At 46.4% G+C, this 22,768-nt stretch overlaps 1 long non-coding RNA gene across 2 annotated transcripts; it reads right to left on the bottom strand.

The window, feature by feature from the left end:
• Positions 1 to 728: 728 nt before the first annotated feature.
• Positions 729 to 20,983, bottom strand: LOC106037998 (uncharacterized). Of its 2 annotated transcripts, XR_010826450.1 has the most exons (4): positions 20,844 to 20,983; positions 20,339 to 20,409; positions 2,004 to 3,828; positions 729 to 1,409 (listed from the first exon to the last, which is right to left on the bottom strand). It is a non-coding gene; the product is annotated as an uncharacterized lncRNA (long non-coding RNA). The 2 variants fall into 2 exon arrangements; XR_001208387.3 differs by lacking the exons at positions 729 to 1,409; positions 2,004 to 3,828 and adding an exon at positions 13,403 to 16,430.
• Positions 20,984 to 22,768: the final 1,785 nt, after the last annotated feature.

Genomic DNA, 22,768 nt, shown 5'->3' with positions numbered 1-22,768 from the left:
CGAATGGATGAGGAGATAGGGGAGAGAGCAAGAAGGCCGTGACAAACTGCTCCAGTTCATCTGTGGTTTTAATATAACTTCGGGACGTGACCAGAGCCCTGTATTTACTAATTCACTTGACTGGCAGGCATGTGTTAGCTGGAAAATCACTGTTTCAATAACCTGTCTGGCTCCGTCATCCAGAATCGTGAAATGGAAACAATTGCGCCTGTCACATCACCTGTGATAACCTTCAGCAGGAAGCGTGTCCCTCTTTGTCAGGGAGATAAAGCCATTGTTGATACGTAATATACTTGGCCAGTCAAACCAGCTTGAGGATTGTCTCTTGCTTTGCTAATTAATTTTATCACCCTTGTCATCTTCTACTCAAACCTAGGCAATCCTAAGCCTTGTAGAATTGATTTCAGGGCACAGGAGGGATATATGCTTCTTACAAGCCAACTTCAGTTACAAATGTGAAGCGCTTTCTCTCTGCTTACTTGCATCAGCATGTTCTAAAGTAGGACACACACTTTGACGATTTCTATTTTGGCATCTCACAATGTATTTTTATAATGCTTTTTTCCCTCCCCCTCCCCATCCTTTTTTTTTTTTCTTTTATCAGAGACAAACAACAGCTGTGTTATTGGCACGGTGCTGAGAAAGGGAAGCTAGAGGTTAGCAATGGCATAAAGATAAGCAGTCCTGGTGTAAATCAGATCCTTCACTTGTCTACTTGTCTAAAACATATGATGATTTCTTGCCCTCCCCTTATGTGCCATGCCACTTCAACTTCCCATTCGAGCTGTTTATGAACACTTCACATTGGAATGCAAAAGGCAGGGATCAAGTCTCCATTCGTACTGTGGAATGACTGACCCTGCTTCTGCTCTCAGTACCTGCAGCATCCAGAAAAATCCTTCTGTGGTGCCATCACGAAAGCAGTAAGCAGATTTAAAAAGAGATCCTGGCCCACCGGCTCCATGTTGGCAACCACGAGCCCATTTAATTTATTTTGGCTTGCACCACGTGCCTGCGGTTTGTGTCAGGTGTGCTACAGTTCAGCTATTCAGGTTCATTTGGAAGTTGAATGATTATGACACATCCCAGAAGGGCTTTACACTGGTAGCCTGGGTGCTGGCACACTGAGCTTGCAGCAGAGAGCCCTGCACAGGCTGCCAGGTCCACCTGAGAGGCCAGGCAAATATTTGGGCAAACAAACCAGGCTTACCTCTGCACAGCGGCAGGAGACGAGGCAGCTGGGATTAGGCTACGCTGCTCAGAGCCACCTCCTCGGTCCATACGGCTCTCAGACCTCAGGGTGCCTCTACCAGGAGGGAGAGGCTGGGGCATGTTTAATCCCCGTGCCAAGAGGTTTTGATGGGCAGAGCTCAGCAAACAGCAATCACATGGCTCAGCTTCTCGGAAAGCTGAAGGATGATCAATAGTTGATTAATCTAGTGAAGAAATTAATGTATTAAATGCAGTGACTGATGTCAAATACATTCTCTCTTGCTCATCGATTTCCTTATTTTTAACCTGCGTGTGCCAAAATTATGAAGCCCAATTCCAGTGCGCAGCTAGTACATTCATCTATTTAATTTCATATGGATATAATTTACTAAGCAATGTATTTGATTGAGTAAATGTGGTGCCATTGATTTTGTGGCTGAATTATCTGATTTGATTGGCACTGTGTCCCATTTAATAGAGAGAGCAACCAATCCAATAAGTAATGTTAGTAATTGGGTAGTTGTTTTCTAAAGAAAAATTACTTGAGTTTAAAGAACTAATGTTTCTCAGTTGCAGTGTAAACTAGATAAATTTCTACAACAGATGAACATGATAACATTTATCCAATGTAATAACAAAATGCTGGGCTCTGTAATGCAGCATCAAGGCAATGCTGCATCTTAGGCAGCATTCACAGAGCAGCTTATATGCAGTTTATGTTTTAATACAAAGCTCCATCATCAGGTCCATTAATTAATTAACCCACTGAGACACTGAGAAACGCCACATACCCTGATGGACTCACGAAGGCACAGAGAAGACAGCCGTTCTGGCAGCCCCACCAGCTACTGCCCTGCTCTGCAGCCCCGCTGAGCTCTCCTGCTCCCTGCACGGCCCCAGGCTCAGGCTCTGCTCCCAGGACAGCGGCACCGCAGCACTTCCTGCCCCTCTGCGTGCCCAAACTAATGACTGCAGTGAAGGACAAGACAAAGTGCCAAAGAGCTGCTGGCAGTTCCCCTTGCTGTGGCCACTCGGGCGCTCATTTTGCAGCTGCCAGCGCTCCCCTGGCCCGCTGCTGGCGGGGGGACCGGGCAGGCAACTGCAGTGAGTGCTCTGGAGTCGGGCACACGGGTGGGACTTCTGGCCATTCAGCTCCAGGCTGGGAGCTGAGTCCTCTCCATCCACTTTGATGTTCTGGATAACAGCAAGAAGACTAATTGTGGGTTTCGAGCAGCCATTTCTGGCTGCAAGTCAACAGTGTTCAGAGAACGGAGCAGGGACAGCCTTCACACCAACGTGACTACACAATTAAGGACCTATTCCTTTCTGCTAATACCTTTCCACGCCTGGATCTGAGGCAAGTAATTTTATTCAAGGTGATGTTCAACACTGGTAAGAGGAAGGCTATTTAATTAAATGCTATACTTGACAAATTTGATACCAACAATCATCTGTCAAGTTCATGTAAAACTAATAGTAATAAAAGTGGAACAACTCATCTACTGATTTTTTTCTTGCCTATGCTGTATTATTTTGCAACAAGAGAAACCAGCACACATCGTTTGAATTCCATGCTTATATATTACAAAATACAATCTAGTCATAATGCTGCTGTGACAGCCAAAAGGAGCTCAGGTATTAGCAGAAGAAAGTGATTTTTTTATTATTCCATTTTATCACTGGATGGAAATTTCAAGACTCGAATTTACCAACACATCCACATCTGAACCTGAATATCTGGGAGGTCATTTACTCCACTGCACAATAAAAGGGAGTCAGACAAGGTAATGCATAATGGAAATCAAAGCCGAACTTCCATTTGCAACTGTGCCATCCATAACACTATCAGCTGCACTATCTAAATTATGAGGAGATACGACTCTCTGATGATGAATACAGAACATAATGAGCAGGGAAGGATAAACCCTGAGGGAGGGGAAATGTGCCACTTGTAGAGGTGTTTATCAAAAAAGAGATATGCTTCTGTATCTTAGAATGTTATTTTTCACAAAATTTATTGCAGATACTGATAAGCAAGACCTGTTTATTTACTTCATGCCAATTACAGGCTTGTTCAGAACTGTCTATTCAGACAGATTTTCCCCACGGAAAAGGCTTTCACTGAACATTTCAGGGCTTTGCTTCTAAAAAATCCAAACTTCAAAAACATTTCTAAATGTAGAAATATTCAGCTTTTTCTGTTCTGGAGGCCTAAGCTGCTGCTTTCCAATTACCAACTTCTGACGAAAGGAAAGAAGTTTCAGGCTCCAGAACAACAAAGAATATTTCATTCTCGGAGCGCTTCGGGGAAGAATCCCCGCGGGGTCCCGGCGCTGGCCTGGGCTCCCTGGGACCCACTGCCCGAGGGGCCACCAGCCCCAGCCCCTCCTGCTGCCACCAGCATGTGGTTGCTGATGCCTTGTTTGTGCAAGCTGCTGCCAGCCCTGATGTGCTGGCATCTTCCTCTCACACGCAGGATTTACCAAGCAATGCAGTTCTTCCCATGCAAAGTGGGGAAAAAAGAGAAGAGCTCTGCGTTAGGTCTTCTCAGCTTTTCAAAGGAGATGTTCAGCATCCGGACTCTTTTGCCTCTCCTAAGCCGGCTTTGTGTGACAACTGGAAAGGAAAATGGTAAAAATAGTGATTTATCTGCCTTTAATTAAATGCTGAGGTTTTTGTATGCAGTAGTGAAGGCTGTGTGTTGGTGCACTGTGAAACACTCACCACACAAACGGTGGCAATTACAAGGCAAGGGATTTTGGTAATACCAGACTTTCAGTCATTTTTCGCCTTAGTAATTAGAGCACAGCAAATAAATCAGCATTCAGTTGATTTAAATAAACTGCCCCTAGAAGAACAATTTGCCGATGACTCTCCTTGCAAATCACGTATCTGCCGATGCCACATATCAAAGAAATGATTTTTGTTTCTTCAAAGTGAACGCACTTCATACAGATGGCAGGTTCTCATTGCTGCTTGCTCTTGGCCAGTAGCAGGAGCGTTGTTAGAGTGATGTGTAAGACATAAGTTGCTTGGAGTCCTGGTGCTTAAATCAAAGTGCGGTGCTGAGAATAATAAATGCACGTATGTGAGTGAAATTCAGATTGGAGGCATCTGTTTGAAAACAAGACGACACATTGTTGTCTAAGCGACTGGCAAAGATGGATGTCTCTATAATAAAACTCTGGAAAGCGCAGTCTTGGTCTGATTTCTGCCTTCAAGGACCAGACACTCTTCAGGGGCCCGTGAAACACATCAACTGTCCCAGCCCAGAGTTTACAGACTCCATATAAGCCTATTGTCCCTACGACTCAAATAATCTAGATGTGAGCAATTTATAGAGCAAGAAAAGCTGGGGAGATCTTAAAACATATACCCTGCAAGTATAAATTCCACTAACCGAGATAGATGTCTGCCATATGGTTGCAGCAGATGCAGCAGATCTGAGATATCCCAATGCCATCTTCCTCGGGGTTTGACCTTTCTGAGCATCAGGAGGAATAAGGGTCAAATTAACTGAGGGGCCAGTGAAAAGACAGCAAGTCTTTACTGCTGTTAGGCACGCTTTGACCATTTTGTAGACAAATCTTCAGCTCCTTATTAAAGTGGCAATTTTCCCAAGCACTGTGTGTATGCCGAGGCTATAAAAGCACCAACAATGTGTATCAAAAGCAGGATCTTTGTTTACCAGATGTCAGCTAATAATAAGAGGTATTATACCAGCACTGAGACTCATTGGGAAAGCCATGTACAAGCTTACGAGCTAAGCTAGCTGATTTACTGACTGCTTCATACCCACATTGCATGAGCTGGTTTGAATGCAATCTACTAAAAACACCCTGATGGGACCCATAAACTTTATATAAGGAGCCTTAACTCAAACAGTAAGAGACTCAGAGGACCCATGGAGAATGGCTCAAATGCTGTAGTGGATGGATTTTTTTATGCATTTTGTTTTTTCTTTTGTATTCACAAGGGCTATTTTCTGTTTATTTTGCAAAACAAAAGCAGCCCCCCCAAACTCTATCCGAGTCTCTCCTGCCGCATACACAGCCAAGGCAGGAGTGCTGTGCTAGCACGCTGTCATCCACCCTGACTCTGACAGCCTGCACACAGAAACAGCTGGATGACCTTTCCAGGTATTTGTCTTCAGCAGAGATTTGTAATGAGAATAGTCAATATTATTTGATGGACTATTTGCCTTCTTGTTACAGCGGGAAAACGTAAGCAGGAGTGTACAAGCGTAGTTCTGTAGTGGGAAAAATGTTTGATGCCTTTCTTTTGGAAAAGCAGGGATGCTGGCTGCTCTGCTTCCACTGCAGGTAACCCGGCACGAAGATGTGCACGGGGTGATGCGCTGGATTTGGACTGGGGTGGCTGGGATCAGAATCAGACCCCACATGACTGCAGAAATGGAGAGGATGGTTTCCTCTGCTGCTGCACAGCGTTGGTACTGCTGGAGGGAAAAGGAAGCGGATGGTGTGCGGGGCTGAGAGCGGCAGGGGGAGGACAGAGGGGACGAGACTTGCCAGGGGCTGAGCTGGCCACTGCTGCGGCAGGGAGCAGGCTCTGCGGGCTGGATTTCTGGCCGGCTAGCGCTTTTCATGCGGATGCTGTCTGCCGTTAGCTGCCAGGCAGATGGCAACTTACATTACAGGTTATCGAGTGAGCAGTGGGAGTCAAAACAAAATTATCGCTTTACTCCTCCACACTAATGAGAAGTGCGTCACCCAGTTGTTTAGGCACAGGATGAGCTTGCTTTATGCTTTCTCCGGATCTGGTCACTGTTGGAAGAAAAATATATCTGAAAACGCACGGGCCAGTGATCTCTACTGCTCTGGTAATTTATTTCCACCCACATCTCCCCTCTCTTTGCCTATTCTTGTCTGCAGAGGAGGCTTGTAAATAGAAAACTACGAAGTTTGTGTCATTGTTGTGGTCCAAGTCCCCTCATCCACTCCCCAACTTCCTTCCACAAGCACAGAGGGCTTGCAACGTGCCTCTCCTTCCCTCCATCCCTTCGTTCCAAGGTCTGCACTTCAGATCTGCCTCCACGACCCTCAGTTCCAAATAGTTCTTCTGCAGTGTTTCTGGCCTCACCTTTCTTCCTGCTTCTCTTCTCATGAAAACAATAATAAGGTATTGATCTACCCTGTTGAGACAATGAAGCCTCTTTAATTAGTTCATTAGTCTTTAGCTCATCAAGACTTGGATGAATGCTCCACTGAATCCTGTTTAATCACAAGAGTTGATGACTTTCAGAAGCTTTACAGGATGCGCCTGGAATCGAGGGCTGGCAGTGGCTGGGGTCTGGGGCCAAAGGCTGGGGCTTGTTTAAGATCAGGATTCCACCCAGGGCGTAAAAACTCATGCTTGATGAACTGGGCCCCAAAGGTCAGCTTTAGGGAAAAGAAAACTCTAAAATGTGAAGTGGAAGACTTGAAAGGGTCTTTTACTCAGGAGTTAAAGTCTGTGATGCAGCAATGCATCCCCAGGGCTGCTGGCATGTTCAGTCCAGGAAGAAAACCCTCCTGGTTTTAAACCTGTGTTTGGAAGTCAGAGTGAAAATAAAAGACTATAAAATTACACAAATTTATGAGGAAATTACATTTCTTTTCTTAGATAAAGGGACAGTAAGCACCTAATTTCTAGAGAATCAAGAGAATTTTTCTCTGCTGCACGGAGACACCAGCAGGACTCCTCAGCAGTGGCACGGGTCAAAGCAGAGCATCGGCTGCCCCACAGCACGGACTGCAACGCCCTGCCCAGAAGGGCCGGGGCTCTTTCTGCCCATGGCCCCCTTCCCGTTCCACCACGACATTGCCATTTGAACTCCACTACTTTCAGCTGGGGGCTTGTCCTGCCACTGCCGTACTGCGCTCTGCAAATTAATTTCAAACCCCGTGACGCATTCTCTGTCCACAGCTCGAGCTAATCGCTGAAGAGCCGAACCAGGCAAATTGCAGGTGGCATCGTGGCGGTAAAAGTTTAATGGTGCCGGTGAACGCTCTCCTGCCTCGACCCCAGCTTTAAATTCAAGCAATAACCCTGCAGGTGGATGCTAATCTGAGGGAGACGGGGAGAATTTTGATCAAAGACGCTCCTCTGAAGTGTGACCCAGAAGGAGCAGTTCCCTTCTGTTTCAGCACAGATCATTTAATGCAGAGCCCAGCTCCTTCCCCGAGGGCCGATCCCTGCCAGCAGGCGGGGATCCCCAGCCTGTTTCCCAACCCCACCGGGCTGTGCTGGGCACCGCAGCTCAGCTGCCCTGCTCCCTGGCACCAACCTGGAAGCTCAAGTCAACAAATACAACGGCACAAACCTGCTGCCCTTCCGATCACATCCGTACTCCTGCTGCTTCCCAGAGGAACTAATCTCTATTAAAAAGTGTCATCTGAAATGCTCACGAACCATGGAGAGAGGCTGGAAATGCATTATCTCCCTGAACCTGATACAAATAAGGATTCGGCTGTTTGATGACACCTTGAGATAATTGTTTCAAAGGATCTGAATGTAGAAAATATTTTAAAACAACTTTAGAATCAATAGCTATTTTAATTTGCAACTTGCAGCTCGCTTTCTGACAAATAACCCCAAACAGAAGGATAAATAATACAGCTTCAATTATATTTCTGTACAGTATTTATCTTATTTTGTGTTATGTGCTGCTGAGCTAATTCAATTTTCTGCTGCCAGCCCATGCTTGTTCCCCTTTCACTTGTAATGTATAACTTTATGAAGAGGGACTAAATCTTCCTGTGTGAATGGCACTTTATCCCCGAATGTGAATTTTGCTGGAAAATAAAATAAAATAGCAACAATACTCTTCATAAAACTACGAATAAAGCCCATGCAGCTGAGCTATTTTTCAGCGGTGACAAATGACACACAATGGAGGGAAGGCAGGTGGCAGCTGGAAAGCATCCAACAAACCCCAGAGGCTCCCGGCCTCACAGCTGGGAACCAGGACCCGATACCCTTGGCTTGAACGTGGAGCTCCTGCGAATTTCCAGGCGCAGGGGGTGGTGGAAGTTTGCTCCCTGCTGCCTCCCTCTGCCTCTCTGAAGGGCGCAGCGAGCCACCCGGAGAGCTGCTCGCACCGAGCTGTTCAAGGGAACACAGGCAGAAAGTTTGTCCTGCCCCTGGTAGAGGAAAATTTTAATTGATTGTGGAGCCCAGGAATGCAGATTTCAGTGACGTTCATCAAAGGGTGAAGACAGAGGCTCTTTGGGACATTCCAATACGCCTACCCTGGTTAACTGAGCTCTGGTGCCTTCACGTAGGGAGCATTCACCTTGCGCTGACATGAGATTATCAGCGCCTTTTTTTTCCTGGTGTTTCTGTACCTGCATCAGCGCTGGTGCAGCTCTCAGGTGGGATTCTCTCCCCCAGGAGGCAGTGCAGCTCCCTCTGAAACACAGCACGGAGCCTGTGCAGCGCCCTGTGCTGCAGGGATCCTGCAGCAGCACTGGCAATCCACACGGCTAACGATAACCTTGACGCTGAGCAGGACAGAAGATAGGTGGACGGACTCCAAAACTTGCAATATGATGCTCACTTACAGACATTTCTTTAACTTTTTGTTCCATAATTCTTTGTCCTGAGTTGCTGTTGGAGCTATTTCTGGTCCTAGCCTAACGTCTTTTAATTTCTTTTTCTCTAAATTGCTGCCTCTTGAGATGGAAAACAAGCCACGAGCCCTCACTTCACGTACCAAGGCAAATGTCAGCCAGCTCCCGCCTGTGGGCACCTGCGCTGGTGCCAGTCATCTTAAACTATACCCAGCGCAGCCAGAAAAGCCTCTGGGAAAAAATAAAGGAGGGAGGAAGGCATTCGGCTATAGGCTGGGAATTGTCTGCAGCAAAATGACAGATGTTTATGGTTCATAAGTACATTCCCAAAAGGACAATGCTAGTAGCTTGATAGAAAGGGAGGAAGGAAGGATGCAGGAATTGATTTACCATCTGTGTTTTTCTCAAAAACATTTTCCCTGAGGAATATCAGGGAAGCTGACATTTCCACAAACCGGGAGAAGTGGGATTCACGGCTAATTGTGATCCTGATGGTGAAGCGTCAAGCAGGGCATCCAAAGGGAAGCTCTGCAGGCTGCAACATCTCCTCCAAAGCTTCTTCGCCATCTGGAATACTTACAATGAGAAAGATACGGGCCCGCTACAACTTTGGCCCCTTGGCTTGTTGCACTCATTGCTGGAAGAAGGATGACTTTCCTGCCTGCCCTTTGCACTCTGTTGTTACGAAGCTTGGTCTCAGCCCTACACACCATCTTGACAGAACACCTCTGCTTCAGAAATCTGTCACCAAATCCTGTCTTTTCCTTCTGCCTCTCTGCTCTGTGAGCTGCTGACAGCCGGCCCTGCTGGCTTGCAGACTCTGCCATGCAAACAGTTTGGGTTACAAGTGTTTGATTCTTTTTTAATTTTCCACTAAACTGCCACTGCTCTAGTGCAAATGTCACCTAACAGGCAATCGCAGGAGCTGTGCAAGCAGAAAGTAAAACAGCAATAAAGCAGCCTGCTTTCTATTCTCTCGCACTTTGGAGTTCGAAGATCCACATCACACTTTCCTTCATTTCAATCTGCTCAATGTTAATTTTAGCATCCAAGCCTTCTATTTTAGAGCTGAAAACACAGCTGATAACGTGGTTAACAACTGCTGCTGTGGGCTCCCTTGGCAGCAAGGCATTAGCTTCTTTGCAGGCATACAGCGTTCGGCTGCACTTCCAGGTTTCATTGTCTCACAGCTCCTCCCCGAAAATGTGGTTGGTGCTCCAGGAGCTGCGGTCACCACCGCCACCCCGCACTCAGTTCTGCACTGCCTGGCTTATGAGACAAAGGCGAGGGTATTTTTGCGACTGATAGTATCAGCTCGTATGTGATGGATACGCCTGCGAGCCATTCCTCTGGCTCCATTATTCATCTCTATTGCGCGCTGCCAGGGAGCACAAGGTGCTCGGTCCCCTTTGCTGGCACGCTGCTTCGAGGAGCACAGAACCACATGCAAGGTGTTTGAGCACGCACAGAACACCTCGGCTGGCTTAGCTGGTGCTCACTGCTCTCCGACGCTGGCAAACCCCTCTCCTTTGTCTGGTACATCAGGCTGGGGCACCCCCATTTGGTACCCACTGAGGTGCTGTGGCTACGACAACCGCTGAAGTTTTTGGGGACCCCCTGCTCCGGACCTGCATGAAAAAACAGCAGCTGCATGGTGTGATCAGCACGTGTTCTCGCTCAGGCCATGGACCTATAGAGCTGGGAACCCCAAAGCTGGGTTTCAGTGAAGAAGAGTGTTAAAAAAAATGTTTATGGACCTCTGGTACATAGCAATGGCAGAAGTTGCATGGGTAGCCAAGAGCAGAATCAGCAGAAGTGCATTTTTCTTTAATTTTATTTTCAAACCTGTAATTAATCATAGCTTAATAAGTCATCAATCTTGTGGTGAAAAAAAAACAGCAACTAGTAAGTAGAATACATCCTCCCAGTGCAGACAATCAGTGTCTTATCTTAATGCAGGGGTATTTCTTGAGGGGAAGAGGGAGATTAGATACAATTAAAGAAAGTAAATATTGAGAAACAAAGAATGGTCGCTTGCTTTCCCCCAAAAAGGACGTGAATGAGGAGACAAACACCAATGCTTGAAATCCAGTACGATTATTTTCCCATCGGACATCTTGGTGAAAATGTGGACTAGAAACTACCCTCAGTATTCTCTGAGCAACTGGTTTGTATTCAACTAAGACCACAAGGATAACAAATTCCCTTTTAATCACCCTTCTTCCCCTCCCTGCAAGTTTTAAAGAAATGTAAATCTGCCATTACAGAGTCAATGCCTTGAAAAAAGTGAGTTTGCATTTTTATGAGATTTCAGAATGTGTCCTTCTAATCTTCCCGTCTCACATTTTTATTCCAGTGATTCCCTCTACTTCCTCTTGTCGGTCTAAAGTTAATTCAAGTCACTTTATACTCTAAAAGCAAGTCTTTTCTTATGTTTAAAATTCAGTTTGAACCTCTCCCAGTTCAATAGAGAGTCACTTGGGTTGTAAGCAACTGCTCAAGCGATTGCTGCTTCTTCCCTCAAGAATATTACATTCTCTGTTGCTCACAACAAAGATATCAAGAGTGTTAATATTGCTGTCGTGCTGACTGACAGCTGCTGCAAATGTGGTTGATATAAAGTTAAATTACTGCACTTCGGAAGCAGTGCAAAGCCTGCTTGGAACATAGCTGGGGTGATCTGCTACATCCTCCTGGGGAAAAGTGGGAGTTGAGAGGCATCCAGCAATTCCCTGACAAGAGCGCTCTGAAAGCCTCGTGTTCGCCTCATCTCCACGTGCGGCTATTAAAAGGGACTGGCTTTTATCTCAGCCGTGCTTGGAAACTCCAAGCCGCAAGGCAGAGAAGGGCCTCCTCCTCCTGCACCCCTCGTGCAGGGAGCACGTGGCACACGGTGACCAAAGAGGATGGGGAAGATAACTTGTCTCAGCAACAGCTGGTCCAGGAAGGAACAGACTCCTGTATTTCACCCCGGTGTTCAGCACACAGCTCGGCAGTGAGCTCACGGACGTGTTCAGATAGCCAGGCTGTCACCGACAGAACGAGCTGAGCTGCAGATACCCAGCGAGTGCACGCCTGAGACTGCTGAGGGCACGCCAGAGCCAGGATGCCCCTTGGGAGAAGACCCAGGCTTGTTCCCAATTTCACGGTTACATTTCCTTCTTGCTTCTAATCCGCAGCTACGAGATACACTGAACACACGGCGTGACACTGCGAACACACGACATGCTCTACGGGGGAAATCAGATCAGCTGCGCAGGACGATCTTCCACGAGTACTGTCACCTCTAGGAGCCTGGGCAGGATCCTTCATCTGTCACATCCAAGTCCTGTTTCTGCACCAAACCATCCAGCGAGGCTCACTGAGTCAGCTGGAAGCTGCGTTAATAACGCACGTGCCAAGGGGTGGGCACAGGCTGGGCTGAGCAATGGTCTCTCACCATCTCCAAAGGGCTCGTAAGCCACGTCAGGGAATGAAAACCACGGGGGTGCTCGGGGAAGAATTGAATCAAACAGATGGGAACGTGGGAGTGGAGTTTGGGCCAGGAAAGGCCAATTTCAAACCATATTTTTAATTAAATTGTGGAAGTTTTTAACTGATAAAAACATCTTAGTTGGATTTAATGGCATTTAGCTGCTTTAATTGGGATGTCTATATTTGGAGTTTGCAGACAGAAACAGATAATAAGGCGACAAAAACAGATCATAGGGGCTTAAAATCCTGGCATTTGCATAACCCAATTGTTCACATTATGAAATGGAAACCCTGTTATCAGCTCCCATAAAACAGCTTGTTTTGGTAGATTGCAAATACTGTGTTTAATTAACCAAGCTTCAGGGACAGTGAATCTTATTGTTACAAGATACGACTCTGTGGAAATAAAGGCATTTTCATTTAAATAAAACAAAAGGGGATGTTTATCAGGATGTTACTTAATTGTCAGCACTGCTAAAGAGTTTTGTTTCTGCGATAATTTACGAACTGGAATTGATCAGTGAAGCAGGGAACCAGGCACCTTTGTCCTGTACAATTAAAGCTCTGTCATATTAAATCTAGGCATTAATGATGCCAACAGCTACAAGCAAAGCAGAAAAAAATCTGCAAGTCCATTGGAAATCCCGGGTAATGAATGAAATCCAGTTTTACCCAATTAGCCCCCTCAAAGCATCTGTCTTGGTAATATTCACCGCTGGCGCTTCCAGCAAGCCCAGCACTACATCAAGGTCCCACTGTGTTACTTGGCACGGCGCAGAGGAGGATAAGGCTGGGCGAGCATGAGGTTACATGCCATTAATACATTCTTTGACACCCACTCCCACAGCATTTAATCACGAGATCTTCATCTGAAAAGCCAGGAATTGTCCACAGAGTAAGTCAGAAGGAAAATAAGTGAGGTACCGGGGAGGAAATGATTAGGTTTTCCTTGCCGAAAACACTGCTGGGAATGGAAACATTCTGGCTGTGAGTGTCTGAAAAAACTACACAGTTCTTTATCTAGGTATACTTTTGCTAACATGTCTGGTGTGTCAGAAACCATTTTTTTCACTAGGCAGGAGTGGCTAGGAAGGAAATCAAACATCTCCAGAACTATTTGCTGTTTTGCAGCCTCCCTAGGCCTGGTGCCAGGGGCTACCCCTGCAATCAGCTGTGCCACGCAGGCATGGCAGGGCCATCCTCTCTCCTTGGAGTGTGCAGAATTTTGAGAAATGCAAGATGTAGGAAAAGAGGATGCTGCACACTGAGGATAGGCATGGGAAAGCCTCCTTGAGAGCTATTACATGGGAGCAAGGTGCTCCTGCAGCATCAGTGCTGGTGATGTCCTGCAGAGCTGCAGCAAGAGAACAGCAGCTCGCTCCCAGGGTTGGTCCCCAGTTGCTTTTTCTTCTCTCCCCAGAAAAAAGACAGAGGTTGTCTCTGCTTTTGCTCATGCTGAAAGTCAACCAATTTTTCTCCCCTTGATATATGAAACTATGGAGCAGGAACTAGATATTAGGTGGATCAGCCTTGTTTCTGAGCCTGATGTAAGCTGAGGCCAGGATGCCTACAGATAGAGTCAGTGCGGTAAGTGCCGGTGCTCCTGCTCTAGCTGTAATGTGGATTTCTTTCACCAGAGCTTTGCTGCTGCAAGGGCAGGTGCAGTCCCTGTCCACGTTACAACTCATACAAGCTACAAATCACAGGATGTTTCTCTAAATATGTAATTTTATTTGAAAGGACAAAAAAGCTGCAGTTGCTGAGCTGCTTCCAGGAACAAAATGCATTCCATGGCCTGGAACAAAGTCTTATTTATATGCTGCGCCTTCCCTTGCTTAAATATGCTCATCACATTGGTCTTCTCACAGCACAGCACCACTGAATTCCTTCTGTTCAGAAACAGCGATGTGCAACGTAAGATTTGACCAGTGAAACCCCTCACCAAAATGCCCTGGGGAGAGAAAACGGTCTGCATGGAGGTTTAGCAAGAGGCAGAAGCTGCTGGTGAACCCAGCAAAGCATATTATCAAAGAAACGGGCTGGAGTAATTGGAGAGGAGAGCAGATGGCTGCTGGCAATAAAAGCCTGTGAGAAATCCAGCTGAGAAGCCTACTGTGAGACCTATGGGGGCAAATTTCCCCGTGGTAGGACAAAAGACACCCAGCAAGTGAACAGTGGAAAAATCTATTGCAAGGTGCCCATTATTAAGCAGCAGCGAAGCTGTGAAAAATAGGCAATTGAATTTGAGAAGGGAAGGAAAGCAGGCACCCTGTGGACACAATTATGGAGACATTTTAGAAATTGCTGGGTGTGTAAATATGGGAAGAGCAGATGGGAGAGGTCTGAGGAGGCAGGGGAAGCGGCCTGCCCACATGTGCCAAGGGAACAGGCAGCTGCCTGCCCCTGCTCCCTCGCAGGCACATGCACAGCCACCTCCTGCTTTTGCCACTGTCTGCAGCTCCAGCAGGGCACAGAGGGGGTGTTTCCTGCTGCCCTGGCCCCCAGGTCTGTTTTTCTCTCCCTGCATAGCCTTTCCTTCCCCCTGCCCTCTCCAGGCTCACCTTGAGCTCTCTGCAATGCCGGTGGCATCGCTCCTCTGCCTTTTCCTGTGCCGTGGTGCCACACACTCTGCCGGTGAGGGATGGTGCCAGCTCTGCAACAAACCCCAACCCCCCTCGCATGCCCTGCGTGTGAAATTTCGAAGGGGCTGATCTTTTTCTGTAGGCACACCTGAGCTGCTGTCACTGCCCAGCCGTGCCCTTATGATGCAGAGGGGCTGCCCAGCAGAGCCACCACCGCACTGGGAGCCAGCTTAGCTGGGGTCCAGCACCACTCAGCCCCCACAGGGAAGCCTCCCTGCAGCCAGGCTGCTCTTCCAAAAGGAGAACCTGGTGCTTGTGAGTCACCAAATCCTTTAATCCCTGCAGTCACTTTAACCCTTGGCCTCCTGAGCCCTGCTGAAGGACCTGAAAGCTAGCTGAAATCCCCAAGTATCAAAAGGATCACCATACATCCTCAAATAAACCCTCTTTCTTTACCTCTCTCCCTTTGTGAGGATTTATGCTCGTGAGAGACACTGCTGTTCCTAAGGAAATGGCTTGAGATTTAAACCGCCTCCCTTCCTGGTTTTTATTTCTTGTCTCTTGAGGGTTAACAATCCTCAGGAGAGTGCAGAACAGCCTGTCTATCCACTTTGGTAATTGAAATCAATTTCTCTGCCTTATCTTTAGGAAACCTATATAGTCAAGACACTAATCTGCTGGCTCTGGCATCTTTTAAATGAAAACCTATTTGGAAAAAAAAAAAAAAAATCCCTTTCCCTGCCTACTAATGCTCCTTCGCTCAGAGAGACAAACACCAGGCCAAGAGACTTTTTGGAAGCAAGCACCCATCACTTGTCAGCCCTTCCCTCAGCAGGGAGTATTGGTGAACCCCCTGCCCAGATCCCAGCAGCTCTGACTGCCCCAGGGAAGGCAGGGGCTGTCCCCTGCCTCGATGGGTCCTGCAGGCAGGGAAGGGGAACCCACTGCCTGCTCAGGGACATAGCCAGCACGTGGGCTCCCCTAACAGCATCCATCCTCCTCACTGATGTCCCCAAGGTACCCAAAGACGAGCTGGGAGCAGGGCCCATGGCCAGACAGCTCCTTGGCTCCTCTTGCCATTCCTGCCGGTCTCTGTTCTGACTCCTGCACACACTGTTACTGTAGAAAGGTCACAAAAACAGGATGCCAGTTGTGCATGCTGATCACGTGCAGAGCTGCGGTCAGGAATGAAGGAGCTAAATCGCCTGCAAGCCCTGCTCTGCCAAGTGGAAGAGTGCATCCCTTTGCAAACCTCTTCTATCAAATCTTTGGTTGCCTAAAATGAAGCCTATAGAGAAAAAAACAGGCCCAAACAATGTTCTCTCCTAATCCTGTTGATTAGGAGCCCAGCCAAGCCAATAGATTTCTAATTTGAAGTCAATCAGGCTTGAAATCCCTGTAGTTCTGATTGTAATTACACAGATGAAGTAATCAATAGGGAATCATAGCACCCTGACCCTAAAAAGGGGAAGTCAAAACCCACGGGCACACTTGTGGTTCCTTGGGCTCGGTGAGCAGGGCAGCACCATGCAAGGCCGACAGCTGGGTTTGCTCCAACAGGCTGTTACACGCGGTGCATTTCGGGGGGCATCTAGTGGGAAGGAGAAGCCACAGAACAGGTAATGAGAAAGCACAGAAACTGATGGCGAGACCTAAAGCTGGAGTCCCACATGAGGCAGATTCAGAAAGGACCTTAGTTACGGTTCTGAGATCAGAACACGACCACTCAAGGTATCTGTTCTTCAGCTGTGCAGAAGGAGCCTTCGGCACTCCAGCTAGAAAAGTGCATTTACCAGAAGTTAACAATTTGTAGTTTCTTTCAAACTAAGTGCACTTCTTGAGCAAGACAATATAATTAAAAGAGGCACATTAATATCATGAGATAAGCATCACTGACCACATTTATGGCAATATAAAAAGGAATTCAGAGAAAAAAAGAAACTACACCCTATAAATCAAAGCATTTTAGTGCATAGAATTCAGAAACAAATCTATGAATTGTAATAGAGCATGACAAAAATCTCAAACAGTAGTAAATATTAAACCCCCAACGACAAACAGATATGTTGCATCCTATCTGAGGATTTTCTCAATGCATCAGATTGAGAGCAGTTCCCCAATTCTTATTCTCTTAATCGAGGTAATTTGCTTTAAGTGTTCCTTGCAGCTGAGAAATGACAATTGCCCCTTTAATATTGTGGTAATACAAACAGCAGTTTTTCACCTGATGATGCTAATCATTGTGTGCTCCTCTGAGGGCAGAATTCTCTTTGGGTGAGAAAGCCTGATAAGAGACTAACACACACCAGGAAGTGAAATGGATGACTTTTGACTGGGTAAAGGTAGAGCAGGAAAAAGCCATTTCACTGCCTTGGCATCCCCATCCAGTTATTCATTATGCTAAATTGCCATTTTATTCCTTTCAGCTTCCTGAGACATCAATATAGCATAATGAAGTTATCACAAGATGCAGTTTGCTGAGCTAATTTGGTGATGGCATTAGAAAGCAGTTCCAGGTAACGGCCGAGAAGAGTTTTGTTTAGAGAAGTGAACATGGGGATAGTTGGGGTTATTCAAGACAGGCTGTAGTTTCTTCCACCATCCCTGCCCTTCCAGACCAACAGGAAAGTTTTTTAATCCTTGGATTGTTAAAGATTTCAAAAAGTTTCAATACTCAATGTCACAGCAATGAAAATTGGAAAGGTTAATATAAAGATAGGCTGCTCCTGTCTCTGACCACTCAATGCTATTGAAAAGAAAAGTTTGATTTATTTCTCCAGTAGTACAGCACTTCATTAAAGTTTAAGGTAAGCTTGAGATACTTTCCTCAGCAAATGGAATACCCAAGGAGTAAAAATATGATGCTTATCAACAAATAACCCTGAGTACATCAGCTTATTTTCCTCAAACACCACTGACAAATGATGTATAAGAGGGTACCAGGAAGCAAGGAGACAGTGCCTGTCATGTCGCAATTGCTCAGCACTTGCAGCCTACGATAATTTGGAAATCCATCTATACACATCTCACTATGTTTCTGACATTGGAAACTCCTTTAGCTTGACTACAACCTCCATTTTGAATACCGGACACATTTTTTAGCTTTATGAAAAACTGCAACCAGGATTATTTTAGCTGCAGAGTTCCTCCCCTGGCAGAATCCCTCCTGCTCACCAAGCTACTGCTACACCTGGAGCCAGAGAGCCCTCGAACTAAGACAACGCAGTTGCTCGTTTCATGCAGCTTGGGCTACCACCTCCAAAGCAACCATTTGTAGCCACGCTACTTTGGCAGCAACTTACCACACGTTAGGAACAAATGTATTCTGTCAAGCAGTTCTTTGGGTTACAACTGTTCCTCCATTAATCTTAAGCGTATCGAGCAAAGAACAAGCTCATTGTTGGAAGGAATAATGCAGAACACTGCTCAAAACATTATGTGCTACATGCAGGAATGCCTCCCTCCCCAGCTATTAGTCACTTTGCATTAATGTGCACTGCATTAATTGCTCACTGAAGGAGTGGCTACAAAACACAATGGGAGTGACATTGCATGCTGACAGACTGACAGAAAATAAGAAGGTACTGGAGGAAAACACATTTCACTGCGGGTTGGGTAGAACATGGCTTCAGGGCTGCACCATCACAGGGTGCTTCATGCTCCCTACTGCTGAGGAGCAGAGCAGCAAGGCACAGCAGCAGGTCTCTGGGGGATGCCAGGCACACACTCCTCAGGAGCAGAGGGTAATTGGGATACTGCAGAGTCCAGGAAGGATGAGCAGTCAAGCAAGGAGTGAATTAGGGTGATTAATATTTCCAGACTGCAGATTCAGACCACAAGTCCTTCCAGCCAAGGAGCCCTACTCCAGAAGCACGCTGTGGCAGTTGCTTTAGACAATGAGACACCTCTCAGGGCTATGGTGTGAGCTGCTCATGAAGGGTCCCTTCCTGTCACAGGGCACACTCTGGCCATTTAAATCGGAGTCCTGTTGTCTATGCCAAAGAGACAAGTGGGCTGATCTGTAAATATCATGCATTTTTACCCAGTCTCAAACTGCCACTCTGAATGCAAACCTGACTTGAAATGAATCAGAGTACTTCACAGTGCAGGTAAATGAAAGACAGTACTAAGGGACCTGGATACAAAGAAAACAGTTGTTCTTAAAGCATTTCTACCCCTTCCCCCTCAAATTTCAATAGGCCATGTCTAATTATTGAAAGGCACATATTCCCCCTCACACTGGGTTATTATCAGACCATACCACATGTGTCAGTCCACAGAATTAGCAGCTATAATTGGACCCTTTTAACAAGGTACACAACACATTTTAAATTAAATTGCATTCCATAAATCAGGTTAACCTTTTCAACATTGCTCTAAGAAAATTAATTACTCATATCGAAGCATATGACCTTTTCACAGTGCTTGGGATTAGCTTCCACATTTCTTTTTATTTTCTGCTCCTCCTCCCTCTTTCCCAGCCCAGCCTTCTTCATTTAAAAGAGCCCAAATAGGCAAGGCTAAACACATTGCTTCAGCTCTCATTCACAGCTCCAACCAAGCACAATAGCTGCTATTCTTTTCAAGTTCACTTCCCCTTAAGAGGTGTCCCTTCTTCCCCCTTCCCTCCCTTCTGGCCAGTGAAACAGGGCTGCCCAGGTGGCAACGTTCATCATCTGACTTTTAGCTTTGATTTGATGCTTGCTTGAAAAACCTGGGAGTCTTGTGACTATGTAGGGAGCTGTTTCCAACACCAGCAAGAGGCAGTTTTTCTACTCTTCCAGCCCTTAGAATAATGTGAAAGTGTGATCCAGTACCCTAAAAACTAGGAAGGAAGGGAAAGCTGCTTTATTGCTTTAAGATTTCCCAGGACTTTCTACAATACATCTGCAGGGTCTGTGAAAGTAAATGTCAGCATCATCATTCTAGTACTGGCCTAGGAACACCAGGAAAAAAGGCTTCCTATCACAGTTAGTAGTGCTGTATTTTCTATCAGCTTAAAAAAATGTGATAAGAAGCTTTTTCACAGAACCCTTATGAATTTCTTCTTTGAAAAGGACCCTGAAATTTGATAATGGGCCCAGATCTTTCCTTTCTACTTTTCAAACAGAAATGTAATAAGGAATGGTGTTTGGAGGGGATAAAACAAGCAACAAAGCAAACAGAACAACCTTAAACAAAACCAGGTGGGAAATACCCAAACAGATATAATCTCATTCTTTCCCCCACCTGATCCTACTTGTAGCTTCTATGTAATTTGGATTTTATGAGTATTCTTTTATCTTCCAGGGCAAGTTCAAAAAACGGACTAGCAATATCAATAAGTAACAAGTCTCAATTCTGAGAGAATTAGAACAGAAATGGTTTTCCTACTCCTTGGTAGGGAAGCAGAAGAAGCTTGGATGAGCTTTGTGTCTGAAGGAAGAGCCTTTTCTATCCTTGATTATATCACAAGAAGTCACATCCGTACACAGGGCACCCCCAGTAACCCATCTGTACCTCATCTCCTTGGTCACAGCCATCCCCAGCAGCACAGTAGGGTTGTGTCAGCTCCAGGACCTTCATCAGCACTGGATAAGAAAGAAAAAACAAACTGCCACCTTAAAGAACAAACGAGTATTAAGATCTCTTCCTAGAGTCCTTTTTGAGGCAAACTCCCCCATTTTTGTTGCACTTTCTAGCATATTACATCTGCAAATGTTTATTAACACCAGCTATTCTGCAGATGCTTTACGTAAAAAACCTTCAACAATGAAAGTTCTTGCAATGAATTGAAAATTGGTATTGGAAGAGATTTTCATACAACAATGCTTCTATTTTCTAATACAAGGTATTAACAACTTAAAGTCAACAATTGTAACTATACTTATCTTTCTGGTATTAAAACAGAACAAAAGTGTTTTTTTTTTCCTCCCACCTATTCTCCAAACACATAGAGAACTAGTTAAGTAGAAAACTGGGAATTACTTAGTACACACAAAGACTGAATGCACCCTTAGCAAACCTTAATTCTTTACGGTTCCTCACAGAAACTTCCTCGACGCCGGCCCTCTGGAAGCCCGCCTTTTCGGCCCGCCGCCATCTGGGGCTGACAGAAAGGGGCAAAGCGCTCCCTGCAGGCCTCGGAATGGCGGTGGCCGCCTGGCCCGCCCAGCACCGAGGTTATAAATAGGGTCCCCCCACCACTCCACAGCCGTTGCTGCCGGCTGTAGGGGTGAGGAGAGTGTCTGAGTGTTATATTTTTAAGGAAATGTGGCGCCAAAAGCAGCGTTTTGAGGCTTTTCCCTCAGGGTGGAGCTATCTTGGAGGTGCTCAGGTGATGGAGGGTGCAGGGCTGCAGCAGGCAGGCTGCCCTGGGGCCTGCACTGTTCTCTGCTCCCAGTCAGAATCTCCTTCCCCAGCCAGGCCTTCAGCCTCCAGGGTGCTGCCCTTCAGTTTGGTAAGCATTATGCCTATCTGGGCCCACCACTGTGGCTTCAAGCAGCTGCTCTGTTTACCCTCCCTGCATTGCGCCTTGGCCCTCACTTCATGTTCTTCCCCACAGGCCTACCCCGTGCTCCAGACTGATCCTGGCCGCTGCCGGCCTCCTGTGGTTCCTTGCTGATGGTGGCAGGCTCCTCTTCTGTGCCCGTCTGTGAGGAAACCACCAGCCCTGCTGTGCTTGTGGTGCTACGAGTGGTGGTGGGATGAGGGGTCTTGTCCCTGAAAGCCTGGAGCTGAGCTCCACCATTAGGCCTGGGCAGCCTGCTGTGAGGAGATGCCATGAGGAGACACTGCTTTGAGGAGACGCCGCTGGAGCCCCTGCCTCAAGGAGACCACCGTGTGGAGGCCCTGATGCTGTGCGGAGGCTGCTGCTGAGGGAGGAGTGCTCCAGACTCATCGCCTGTCGTCGAACGGTAGGACATGGCGTGGCTTGGTGCCCCTGTCGTGAGGGGCCAGTGGTTGAGGGTGCGGTTCTCTTGGCTTGGAGGTGATGGCAAAATTCGTTTTTGAAGTGAGGTGCTGGTTTTTAATGGGGAGAAGTGTTGAGCCTCAGAGTGGCTTCCCTAGGGGTGTGTTAAGTGCTTCAGTAAATTCACGTTTGAGGGTTGATGCTTGGATGCAAAACCTGCAACCTCTTGACAGCATGGGAAGTAGTAAGCCCAAGTCAATAAATTTGCGCTTCCCATGAATTTTTGTGCTGTTGCTACCATCCTTCTCAAATTCCTCAGGCTGTAGGACTGTTCATTGTCCTGTAATGCCAGGGCTGAATCCTCCCCTCACAGCAGAGGCCAGGAACACCACTGAAACTGATCTCCAGAGATGAGAAGCGGAGGCCATTCAGACCATGCTGTACTTAACACCTTAGCAATTGTTTTTTGTCAAGAATTGACAAGATTGCAAAAGCTATTGGAATTACATAGTTCTCCCTCACCACCTGAGACACCCCCTTAAACTAATCACTTTGCCAGCTGCAAACTGATCACCACCTGTTTTTAGGCAAGCTTTGCCAACCTGAAAATCACCTCCAGTTCAAAAGAAAGCATTCTCCTCTCTGTTTCTGCACTCAGTTCATATATAACACCACACCACTTACCATGCATGTTTTATCTACAAAATATGTTAAAAAGATAAAAACCAACAACAACAACAAAAAACACACACATAAATAAGCACTCTATCAAATAGCACTTTGCTCAGCAACTTTTACAGGATCCAGCTCCCCACAGCACGCTCCACCATAGCCCCACTTTCCTCTGGCACTCCCTGCCAGCACATACCACAAACCAAACGGGGCCCAGGTACAGCATTTAGGACACCACACAGCCATGAATTCAGTTTCAAACTTTCTACTTTGATACGTGGACTGAGGATTTTCCTTTCTCTCTCCTGGCTGCATGGGTGCACAGCCCCGGCAGTAAAAAGTATGCCTACAGATGCAGTTCAATG

The sequence above is a fragment of the Anser cygnoides genome, chromosome 24 (genome assembly GCF_040182565.1).
Source record: "Anser cygnoides isolate HZ-2024a breed goose chromosome 24, Taihu_goose_T2T_genome, whole genome shotgun sequence".
Classification (NCBI taxonomy): Eukaryota; Metazoa; Chordata; class Aves; order Anseriformes; family Anatidae; genus Anser; species Anser cygnoides.
This window is presented reverse-complemented; position numbering and strand designations above follow the sequence as displayed.